The sequence below is a fragment of the Pinus tabuliformis genome, chromosome 2_2 (assembly GCF_031772625.1).
Source record: "Pinus tabuliformis cultivar Carrire ecotype Pingquan chromosome 2_2, CPIR1, whole genome shotgun sequence".
NCBI classification, from domain to species: domain Eukaryota; kingdom Viridiplantae; phylum Streptophyta; class Pinopsida; order Pinales; family Pinaceae; genus Pinus; species Pinus tabuliformis.
In genome coordinates this window covers 1,007,331,285-1,007,342,000 of record NC_142300.1, presented here as the reverse complement: position 1 = coordinate 1,007,342,000, position 10,716 = coordinate 1,007,331,285, and positions in this window count along the sequence as shown.

Below are 10,716 nucleotides of genomic sequence, written 5' to 3'. Positions count from 1 at the left end.
ACAATTTTCACCAAAATCAAAATCCAGAGAGTTATTACTCATACCTTCTACCATACCTTTACCATGAAGTATTCGAAAGCCCTTCTCTCCAATATGTCCAAGCCTTTGATGCCATAACATATTCTTCCTCCAAAGACCACTATTTTCTGCTCCACTTTCAGGAACCACAGAACTGTTGCACCCATCAATAACAGTTCTACCTTGCAGCTTGTACAGAGTTCCAATCCAAACTCCCTGCATCAATACCGGTGCTTCCTGAACCATTTTGCAAGTATCCTTCTTGAACATTGTTTTTACACCTCCATCATCCAACTTTCATATAGAAATCAGATTTCTGGCCAATGCAGGAATATGCAGAACACCTGGAAGTGTTCTAACCCTTCCACCTTGCAGCTTCAACTTTACTTTACCACGACCAATGATTCTAGACTTCCTGTCATCCCCCAAGAAGGCATCATCACCATCATATTTCTCATACTTGCAGAACCACTCTCTATGGGGAATGAAGTGAAAGGATGCACTTGAGTCAATCAACCATGCCTCATGATCTACATGTGTACTTGAAGAAACCAAGTACACATCACCACCTTCATTTGAGGTGGTTTTCACCTCTGTAGAAGGAGCATCATTAGATCCTTCTCCTTTATCAAGAGCTTTAGATTTACAGTCCCTTTTGTAGTGCCCTTCCTTTCTGCATTTCCAACACACCACCTTTACAGGTTTTCCTGGAGATTTAGATCTCCCACTCAATGACTTATTTTTGTTTCTATTCTAGGATCGTCCTCGTACAGACAAAGAATCACCATTCTGGCTATCCATATTTTTCCCTCTCATCTCCTCCATCGGCAAGGATGAGACTATTTCATCAAACTGCAAGGCAGTTGCATTGCCACCTATTGCAATTACCAGACTATCCCACAAATCTGGTAGAGAACACAACAAACTGATGCACTTATCTTCATCTGAAATTTTAATATCAACAGATGTTAACTGACTTACCACAATATTAAATGCGTTCAGATGCTCTGTTACCGAATCTCCATCTTTCATCCTCAGGTTATACAACTTTTTCCACAGGAACAATTTATTCACCAGAGACTTAGATTGGTACAAAGTCCCTAACTTGTCCCACAAAGCCTTCACCGTAGCTTCCCTTGATACATTTAGCAATACTAAATCTGAGACACACAATCGTATTGTGCTCTTTGCCTTCCGATCCAACTTCTTCCATTCTTCATCGGACACACTCGTTGGTTTAGCACCCTGATCTACCATAATCCACTGATCTTTATCCACCAAAAGATCCTCCATCTTGATTTTCCACAACTCAAAACTCTGACCATTAAATTTCTCGATCTATATCTTTCCACTACTCACCATCTTCTTTCACCACCAGAATCGATCTCGCAAATCTCCCACTGAACAGGGTCTACCACAGGCCCGAGCGAAACTCTGAGCAACAAAGGCGTCCCCTTGAAGCCAAAACTACTCTGATACCAAATGTAGGTTTTAACCCCACACAGAAATGCCTACCTACGAATTCTGAAACACAGAAAATAAACAATGTGAGAGCATAACACATAAAACACATATACACAGAGATTTTCCCCTGGATCTCAAAACTGGGACTACCAACTTGATTTTTCATTATGTTCCTTTCAATGTTACAATACATATTTATACATGTTGAAGCATCCAATACCATGGACCAAAAACCATCGCGTCCAAAACCATGGACCGAAAACTATCACGTCTAAAAAACATGTGCGAAAATCATGCACAAAACCATAGGTGGGTCTGCCCAACCTAACATAGGGTCCAAAGCCAAAATTTTCCGGGGCGCTACCCCGGATGCTATAAAGTGGGGTTATGGGTACACCTCAAACCCCCCATGACCCCCCCGCGCTACACAATCGGTGCAATGAAGGGGGGTTTTTCCCCCCCTCTAACCCCCTGGTTAACTATGTGGGCTAATCGTGGAAAGAATATAACACCTCCCAACAAGTAGTTATCTCAAGAAAAGAGAACTATCTTGAATGGTTAAGGAATATAAAACACAGTCTCATTTTCAATGAGTTATGGAAAGGAGTTTACATAAGATAAGGAGATAATGAACCTGCAAAGCCCACCTCAAATAAAGATATTTCCATTTGGGAAAGGAAGAGCAGTAAGGCCTATGCCTTGATTGTAAAATCTGTAAATGAAGAGTTGAGTCACCATATTTCACCATTTTCAAATGCTTTTGAAGCCTTGCATAAGTTGAAGGAACTCTATGACCCACACTCTGAACTTGAATTTGTCCAAATGATGATTAAATTATTCAGTCTTGAATTAAAAAATGATGATCCTCTTGATTTATCATCATAAGTAAGATCGATTATGCATGATATCAAAACAAACAGTGTTCAAATAGAAATTCCTCTCATAGCTTATGTCAAGGAACTATATCCCACTTATTCAAATTATCTTGAGTCATTGCAAGCAAGTGGAAACTTAAAGGAGATTCCTTTGAATCCCTTCAGAAGACATTTGCTGAGAGAGAGAAGGATTTTGGGAAGAAGACATCTCCTCAGTCTTCTGAAGAAGTTGTGTGTCTTTCACATAAAGAGAAGAATCATGCACAAGTTTCTTCTATAGGAAGAGGTGGCTGAAGAGGAAGAGGAAGAAGGAATTTTAGAGGCAGACAGGGCATACAGTTCCAAGGAGAAAATCCCGATCTTCATTGCATACATTCCAATAGAAATGGACATGATGCATCCACATGTAATTTCCCTTGGGACAAAATTGAGTAGGAAATAAATGAAGCCAAATGTAAAACCAATGACAAAGGGAAAGGTAAAGTGCCGGAATTCACTCACTATGTTATGGCACATTATAATATTGGAGTTAATGAAGACTTGTTTAATGCTTCACTTACTTCTTGGAAAAATGATTTTTTTCTTGATTCGGGGGAAACTTGCCACATGACTTTTAGAACAGATTTTTTTGAACAATTTACTGACAATGTTGATGGAGCAGTATACTTTGCACACAATTCAAAACTCAAACCATCGAGGCTTGGCATAATCAGGCTCAAACTGCCTGGTCTTCCAGACTTTCTTCTACATGATATTTTATATCTCTCGGAGTTGAGGAGAAACTTATTGTATTTGGTCTACATCTGCCAGCAAGGACACTCCATTCATATGTTTGATTGCAAGGTTGAGGTCAGATAAGCATCAAATCACTCACTTGTCATGATGGGGATAGAAGAAGAAATACTTCTGAAGCTGCAAGATACCTATGCTCGTGCACAAAACTTCTCATACATTTCTTATTATGATGAAGGTAAATTTCCATCAAGTCTTTTATGGCATGCTAGATTTGGACACTTTAATTATGACAACCTTTGTATATTTAACAAAAGTGGCGTTACTGGTTTTCCTACAATTCCTAGGAAACTTAAGCAATGTGATGCTTATATCTTAAGAAAGCACAACAAACTGTATTTTCATGATTCAAATTCCAGATCACATACAAAACTTGAAATTATTTATTCAAACTTATGTGGCCCAATGTTTGTTCCTTCTGCAAATGGAAATAAATATATGATGACATTTATTGATGACTACACTAGAATGTGTTGGGTTTATTTATTGAAGAACAAATCTGATGCTTTTCAAACATTCAAGAACTTTCATGCATGGATTGAAAATGATGCACAATCTCATATTGGCTCTATTCACACTGATAATTGAAAAGAATACACTTCAAATGAATTTAAAAATTATCTTCTCCAACATGGGATCAAACATCAAACAATTGTGCCTTATAATCACTAACAGAATGGAGTAGTTGAAAGAATGAATAGGACAATCTTAAATATGGTACATTTCATGATGTTTTTCAAGAATGTAAAATTGATGTTTTGGGTTGATGTAGTTCTCTGTCATGTGTATATAAGGAATAGGTGTTCATCTAATGCTATTAGAAACAAGACTCCTTATTAAATGTGGTGTGGCTAAATTCCTTCGGTAAAGCATCTCAGGTATTTGGTTCCACCTGTTATGCCTTGATACCTAAGGAATAAAGAAACAAACTTGGTGCAAGGAGTCATGATTGTATGTTCTTGGGGTATTCAAATACCTCCAAAGCATATTGTCTCTATGATGAAGTTAATAAGAAGGTTATAGTGTCTATAGATGTGATAATTCTTAAATCTTCCAAGGTTGACAATGTTGTGCAGTGGTTGCTTGATCGCTTGGATAGATTTGTACATGCCAAGTCTTTTCAAAAATTTGATAATGAGATTCCACATGTTGAAGGGGGGTTTCATATACTAGATCAACCTGTGGAATCTTATTCTGAAGAACTCTCTCCCCCACATGAATCTCTAGCCATTGATTACAATTTGAGTGATGTGATTGATAGAATTGGCAAACGCAATCTGGATTCAACCCCAACTCAGTCAATTGAGTAATTTGGGCCATCTCAAAAAGTTCCTCCAAAATGGATGACAAGGACACTTGGAAATGTTCATCCTAATGAGGTTAGAAAGAGAGGAACAAGAAATTCAACCTAGAAAAATGGAGGTGATGTAGACGATTCTGATTCACCTATTGATATGGATGTTTCTTATGATTTTGAACTAAATTTGTATTCAGATTCTCAGCCAAAATCCTTTAAAGAAGTCTCTTCTCATGATGAATGGAAAGAAGTGATGCAAAGGGAGTGTGATTCCTTTATAAATAATGACACATGGAAGCTGGTTGATCCTCCATTAGGAACCAAACCAATAGGCTGCAAGTGGGTCTACAATAACAGGTATAAGTATGATGGCTCACTTGACAAGCACAAAGCCAGGCTTGTGGAAAAAGGTTTTACACAGAAGGAAGGGGTCGACTATGAGGATAATTTTTCCCCCACAACAAAATAGGCTACCATCCAAACACTCTTTGCCTTGAAATCTCATAATGGTTGGAAAGTCCATCAAATGGATGTAAAAATTTCTTTCTTGAATGGGGATCTGAAAGAGAATGTTTTTATGTCCCATCTAGAAGGATTTGTTGTGAAGGGTCAAGAACATAAAGTATGCAAGCTTGTAAAATCCTCGTATAGCCTCAAGCAAGCACCGTGAGCTTGGTATGATAAGTTAACAGGGCATCTTCTGAAACTCAACTTCAAACATTATGATCTTAACGATGTAACTTTGTTTGTCAAGAAAGTTGGAAAACCAGTTGTATATCTTGTGGTGTATGTAGATGACATTTTGATGACATGGAACAATGAGAGCTATATTTCATCCATAGAGAAGCAATTGAGAAAAGGTTTTGAAATGAGATACTTGGGGTATGTTCACTACTCTCTTGGTATTTAAGTAACTCAACATCTGAATTTTATATTCCTCTCTCAGAAGAAGTACATTGGAGATCTGTTGAACACGTTTGGCATGGTTGAGTGCAATCCTTTGACTAATCCAATGGAACAAAACTTAAATCTCACTTCCACTAAAGGAAAATAAGTTTAGGATGCAACAAAGTATCGACAACTTGTAGGAAGTCTCAACTACTTGACTACTACCAAACCAAACATTTCATTTGTTGTTGGAATCCTTTCCAAGTTTATGCAAAATCCTTTTGAGGGACATTGGTCTGCTGCAAAAATAGTTCTAAAGTACTTGAAAGGACCTCAAGACTTTGGACTTAAGTATACATAGGTGGGAGACTTTAACTTGATTGGATACTTTGATTCAGGCTTCAATGGAGATAAAGAAACTAGGGTATCTACTTCAGGTTATGTTAAGATTCTTGGATCAGGAGTTGTCTCCTGGAGGTCACGCAAACAATCAATTATAGGATATTCCACAACAAAGGCATAATATGTGGTAGCAGTTGAAGAAACAAAGGAAATTGTGTGTCTCATAAAATTTTTGGAAGATTTGCAGGTGAAACAAGTGCATTCAACTCCACTGATAATTGAAAAAACTTCAAAAATAAAGTTGGCTAAGAACCCAAAGTTCCATGATTGAATAAAGCACATTAATACAAAATATCATCGTATTCGATATCATGTTGAGTCCAGGACAATCCATCTGCGTCATTGTTCCACAAATGAGCAGAATGCAAACATGTTCACCAAAGTGCTTGGAAGACAAAAGTTTGAAAGATTCAGAATTATGCTTGGACTCACCAACATCCCTTCAAATTAAGGGGGGGAATGTTAACACCTAATCATTGGGATTAGGTGAATATGTGTAAAATAGTGTAAATCGAAAATAAGGAGATCTGCAATATGAAGAGGCGTTGGGAGATGAATCTCAAGAGTCTCTCCCTCCATGTATATATCTATGATTAGCCTTAATGCAATATCACAATTCATTTGAGGAGTTACCTCCTGGACTAACATGGACCAACATTAATGCAAAGAGGGGATGAATTAGTATTAGCAAAAATATCAGGATAAAGGGAAAAATGAGAGTTTGAAAAAATGAACCTAGAAATATCTCTATTTACATATTCTTGTGCATTTTCTCCATTGCAAATTTCAGATTCTTGATCATTCATTTGTCTACTTTTCTTTCTTGAAGACTGTTACCTGGCTTCCTTACATTTTGTATTTATTCAACATGATCAAATTTCTTCTTTTCCTTGATGATTTTTTAACTGATTTTCTAAATTTATTTCATGTTGATTTTCAGATTTCGTTGTAGTTGGTTCTTCAAGTTTATTGTTGGTATCTTCTTTCAGTTGATTATCAAAATTTCCAAGCTTTGTGATTGAAATCCATTAACATGTAGGAGGGTATCATGATCATAATTAATGATATAGGATGTGTGCACCAAATGAAGTAATTTATCATACATAACCAAAGAAAATTCATTATGATTGTCATGCACCTCCATATCATAATTTTTTTATTATGTTAATAGAGGCCAAACAAGATCCATCAAAGCTTGAAATTGTCTCGTATGGGTTTGTAATGGGAGGAAGAGAACAAACATATTCAAACCATTCCATCAATTCAATATTTGAAGGTTTATCCTCAACTTTGAATCTTAAGAAATTTAATCAAAATCTAACGATAAAATATATAAAAGATTCATTTTCAAACCTTTGTAAATCTTAAATCTCATCACATACGTGTTCATAATCATAACTAGAAAATTCATAAAGGAACTTTGCGATAAATTGATCCAACTGTGAATAGAGGAAACTGGAAGAGATTCACACCATCTTTTATCTTTTTTCCAGAATGTAAGAGTAAAAATTATGCATAAAATACCTTCATCAATATCATGAAAAGTAGAATTTGCAAAATTTTTAATAAACTGTAAGGCGTGATCAAATATAGAATCATTCTTCTTACACTTAAATTTTACCTTTGACAAGTGTCTTACTATATTCGGTGGAGTATCGAAGGATGCATGTCTAGAGATACAACTCCAAATTAGAACCTTGGGAGGACCCGTTGTGATTAAAAATAAACTTTAAAATACAAAAAATCTAAAAGAAAACAAGTTTTCATGCCCTCCTTATAGCACCAAAAATGTTGATGGACAAAAATGACCTCATCAACATGTAAAGGAGACCACCTAGTCAGAGCCCCAACTAAGGTCTTATCCATCTGATGTAGTGGTTCCGACTAGTTCAATTGGGTCCAGTTTCCCTCTCTGCCTATCTAGTGGCTTATACTATTTCTATTAATTGCCAATAGAAAAAGGGAAATTAAGCTTACCTTATTGCAAGAAAGTGATCCTTAAGTTGAATCTACGATTCATATAAATCGTAGCTAAGTTATGCCCTTGTATCATGGACTTCTAGAATGCAAAATTATTCTAAATGAAAATTTACTCTAAGATTCAAGTAAAACTAATCTTATCTTGAAGTGGGAAAAGGATATCCCTCTCTAAATTCAAGAGCAGATGGACTAACTAATCAGGGGAAAGGATTGTTTATATGATTGAATTCATTATATGTTTTCCATTAACTAAAGAAGTAATTCATTCGATTAATGAAAGAGAAAACAAAGTGGAATATATTTAAACAATAAATAGTTATTGCCCAATAGATTTTTATTTCAATGAATTCGTAATAATTCTAATTTTATTTTGTTCCTCAAAGATAGATCTTACAAAACTTCATTAGCATAAAACAATTGATACGACAATAGTGCTCAATCAAATCGTAATGCACTATTTAGAATAAGAATTAAAATCAAATAGGAAATTTTGGCAATAGTGTATTAACTTAGAATCCAAACAATAGTGCATTGGAATTGTAAATTATTCATACTAGAAATTTAGTACAAATTTTGCAGTCCATGAGAACCTTCAGCTCCTTGAAGAAATTGCTTACAGTAGTGTAAAAAAGGCTTCTCTTTTAGAACTAAAAATACTTTCTCTCAATAATTCAACTCACAACACATTACAATAGTGCAAATTCACAGTAAGAAAAATCATAGAGTTTTCTCCTAACCACATATCTAAATATTTCCCCTCACCTATAGCTATAATCCCGTAATACAATAGTGCTTTCAGAGCCTCTAGTTGCAGAGAAAACAATGTAAACTTTGAAACTAGAACTGATACTGTTACCCATTTTGTAGAGATAGCAAAAAAGTGACCTGATTTCGAAAAGGGGCGATGCAGAACACACATATTTTTTTTAGAGCATAGTTTTTGGCACTTTAAATAACTAATACAATTACCCATTTCGTAGGGGTAGTAAAAACGTGACCCGATTTTGAAAAGTGGTGATACAGAATATACTTCATTCTTTTTGGAGCATATGTTTTACACTTTAAATTTTCTTATGTATCAAATATAGATATTTGTTTTTAAATGTTAATGATTTTCATGCTGATTTTGAAACATGTTGATGCAATGTGTTGATGCAGCATACCTTTTTTTTAGAGGACTTAGGTTTCACACTTCAAAATTTATTATGTCCAATTTTTTTGAAATTATGATTACTTAATGAATTTTCAAGTTGTTTTATTTTGTTTTAATGTTGATTACTTAAAATAACAAATATATATATATATATATATATATATATATAAAAGACCAAAATAAAAAATAAAATAAAAAAAGGTTAAAAATATATATATATATATATATATATATATATATATATATATATATATATAAGTAAGTAAAAATAGAAAAATTAAAAAAAATACATTAACAAAAACTAGAAAAAAAAAAATTAAAAACAAACCAAATTAAAAAAAAGAAATTAAATAAAAATAGAAAATTAACAAAAAACAATTTAAAAAACTAGTAAAATTAATATTAAAAACATTTAAAAAAACAAAAATAAACCCAAATTATAAATTAAAAAAAAAAAACAACAACAACAAAAACGAAAACAAAAACAAAAAACTATGAAATTTTTTAAAATATATGTATCTTTTCAAGTTATTATAAAAAAAAAAAATAGGAAAATATATATTAAGCCCTATCTCTTTAATTAAAAAAAACAACAACAACAACAACATTAAATTTAAAACTATTTTTTTAAACAATTTTTTTTTTCAAAAAAAAAAAAAATTAACAATGATTTTTTAAACAATTTTTTATTTTATTTTATGGGCTTCCGGCTTCGAGCTTCTGCGGCGGCTTCGAGCTTCGAGCTTCTCTGCGGTATCTGCGGCTTCGAGCTTCTGCGACTTCTTTACGGTGGTTTCTGTGGCCTCTTTGCGGCTTTGCGGTGGTGAGAAGGGTGGTTTCTGCGGCTTCGCTGCGGCTCTGCGGTGGTGAGAAGGGTGGTTTCTGCGGCTTCCGACTTTTTGTGACTTCCTGTCATACACTCGGCTACGATGTCCTTCCATATCTGCGGCTTCTAGTATTTTTCAACGAATTGCATTCAAATTTTATGCGGCTTTTAATATTCTGTGGTGGTTTCTACGGCTTATTTGCGGCGTTGAAGGGTATTGCGAGTTCAATATATATACCGAAGATATCGTCGGTGTGTTCTCTTGCACCAAGCCAACCTAAGCCAACCCAAATCGCATGGCAGGTTTATTAATTCTGATTGGCACTTGTTGTTTAGGTGAGATCTGGTTAGTCACTGGCATCTGAAAATTTTGAATGAATAAGTTTGTTTGCACATTTTGGGTTTTAGATCTAATTTTCTGCGGCTAGATCTAGATCTAGGCGGCTAGGTCCTAGATCTAATCTTCTGCGGCTAGATCTAGATCTAATCTTATCTTCTGCCTTATTTCTCCGCGGCTCGGTTCTACGGGAAAGTAAAATATGGCCCCCAGCTTCGCGAAAATAGCTGCTGGCTCATCCGCTTTTGGAGGGCAAGCTCCTGCCCACATCATCAGTGAAGCCCCAACTCCCACTGTCCAGGTGGTCCAGGCCTCACTCGATGAGGCTTTGAAGTTTTCCGAAAGTGCCCTAATCTGCCGGTTCAATGGTTTTTGGCCGCGGCTGACAGCTCTCCACAATTGGATCTCGGAGGTATGGAAGCCTTTCATTTCTGATGAAATTAATATCTACCCCTGTGCTAGGGGTTTCTTTATAGTAGATTTTGAAAATCCTGAAAGCAGGCAATGTATTCTAGATTCCGGCCCTTGGTTTTGGGAAAAATCAGGCCTATTCATGAAGCCATGGAACCCATCATTTGATCCCTCTACAGCAGTAATAACCTCAGCACCAGTTTGGGTGAGATTGCCAAGCCTACCCTTGCATCTCTGGAATCTCTCCTCGCTAGAGGCCATTGGAAATGCAAT